Here is a 2,577-nt window from a genome sequence, read left to right as displayed (position 1 = left end):
CCAATTCCGATGCCAAGCCAGCGGGTAATCATATTGAGAGTTTTGAAAACAACTCATTCAATACGACTTTATTTTTATTCTCCAATCTCTTCAATAAAATTCCTTCTGTGTGTTTTTTTGTTTAGGTCGCCCGATTGAATCAAAATTGGCCAAATTAACAGACTACCGACTTCAACACAAAGCAATAATGGCAATCAGATCGCAGTCGAATTGTCCGTTGATTGAACCCCGACCCAACCAAATCGATTGGTACTCCCGTCTCATCTCGTATCACCTCCTCCGTTTCTCCGATCGAACCAAGACAATGACAGAATCGAGTCCATCGTAACTTCAACGGATATGACAGCACTGGCGAAAAAAAATTCGCAATGTTAATACAGGGTCAGTGCTGTATTGAGCAAAGACAGAATTGTCAAAAGAAGTTTTCAACGCAATTCAATCAAATGAGACACATGCAAGCAATACACATAAACAAGACAAATAGCATATTTCTCGATATTTCCAATCCATTTTTGTACACTAGTGCATTTAATGATTAGTTGGGTTCACATTTTTCGTCTCGTGTCCGATTATTGAATAAGAAATTATGACCTGCTACTGATAAGATTTTTAAGTTTAAAATGAGAAATATTTCCTTATGACGATAGATTTATATTCAAAAATGTAATGTGATTATTTCTTGAAGCACTTGTTTCGATAAAAATAAAGTATTGTTTAAATAGAATGAAGGTTTCATTCGCTGACGTTTTCGAATACTTCGTTTGTTATTATTTAAAAAAATTCGGTTAACATTGAAAAGCAATTTGCTAAAAGTGTATTTAAATCGTTTGAGAAATTTGATACATTTTTAGCTACTTAATTTGCATGTCAAATAGTTTTGTAAATTTTCTTCAGTTCTAGCCTTCTGGTGATTTATAGCATTTGCTGTTTGACCAAGTGCTCTCTCCGCAGAATCATTCACGACAACGAGTAATTTTTTCAACTTTTGCCTTGCCAATTGATACGACTCTAACGTTTCCCACTCATTTGCATTGTGTTCCATGAAAAATACATCAATATCTAAAGTATATAACAAGAACATTGAGCGATCGGTTACAAAATCATGCAACCGTAGTGAAGAAAAAGGCCGTTCGTCATGAACGTATTGAATTGAATGCTCGGTTCTTGGTCCTACTGTTTGAGTTAATCTCATTCGAATTTCTTCTTTCTCATTTCCATTGAGTTGAGTTGAAAATATCGATAAAATAACCAATTCATCGGAGAGATATGTTAGATGATTACAAAATTGATTGATCGCAATATTTGCGAGAACAGCATCAACTTCGCGGTACTTTTCTAGCTCCTTTAGAAAACGAAGGTCATTGACTGGCGCATTAAAGGCATTTGAGCACCGATTCCAATATTTAACATAAATTGATGACACAAAAAGTGCGAATCGACGTAGTGAGTCCAAATGCTCATCTCTCAGATCAAGTTGATCTCTAAATAGGTAACATTTTAATACATAGATAGCTCTGGCCATCCATCGGGCATTATTGAAGGCTCCCGGAACCATGAAACGTTTCATTTGATTATTCTTGAGTGTAGTCGTTTCTCCAAAAAATTTTAGGGCAAGGTCGGTTAGCTCGGCATAATCGTCACGTATTTGATATTTGGTTGCTTGAGTGTTGAGAATTTTAATAGCATCTTCACGGAAACTTTTGATAACTTCATCCTCAAACTCAATTTCTCCATCCCCTTCAACATATGGCGAAAAACGGTTAAGGTTCAAATGTTCCCATGCATCTTTCAGTTCTGTTGAACCAAATTCAAACGTAGGTGCCCTTGAATCTCCAAATAGAAAACGGCCGACATGTTTCAAAATTAAATCATAAATGTGATGTCTACACAATAACTTCAGTAAATCTCGTTCCAAAAACTCTTCAATTCTCACGCATACTCCTGTTAAGTGACCGGTATTCGTATTTTCGGTATCACACACTATTCCAATGATTCGGTTATGCAAGTTGTATTTAGCGATTGCGTTACAAATCTCTGTTGCAACTGTCTCTGCTCCATGGTCATTTATCGTGTATGAACCTAGTGTAACAACGCTTGTCTCACTACGTACAATTACAACAAGCCGATGCTTTGAGCCCAAATGCCGTTTATTTAGCTTATGACATGACTTTGTGTCGAATAGAAGTATGACTTTTGATCCAGAGTTGCGTAATTGTTCGAGTGTATTATCTTTTTCTGCTGAACGAAACTTTGATATTTGATTTTGCAGCTGTGACTTCGAAACACAGAATTTTTCAGGATTTTCACCCGCTATTTCTATTCCAATTTTAATATACGAAGACATGAGACGATAGCTGGCATTTTGGCCGCACTCAGAATTAATTTTTTTCAATATTTCCATCGAAATTTTTTGCCGTTTTTTTGGTATTTCACATTCTTCATCTGAACTATCTTCATTCAATTCGACGACATATTCGTCTTCAGTATTGCCACAATCTTGTGGAACAACCAAATGTGTATCAGTTAACAGTTCTTCGGGCGTTCCAGTTCCAGAACTAAATAAACGTTCAACTGCCG

The sequence above is a fragment of the Sitodiplosis mosellana genome, unplaced genomic scaffold, assembly GCF_009176505.1.
Source record: "Sitodiplosis mosellana isolate CC-2019 unplaced genomic scaffold, AAFC_SMos_1.0 Smas_scaffold_4, whole genome shotgun sequence".
NCBI classification, from domain to species: Eukaryota; Metazoa; Arthropoda; class Insecta; order Diptera; family Cecidomyiidae; genus Sitodiplosis; species Sitodiplosis mosellana.
The sequence above is the reverse complement of the archived record's forward strand: the minus strand, read 5'-3'. Positions refer to the sequence as shown.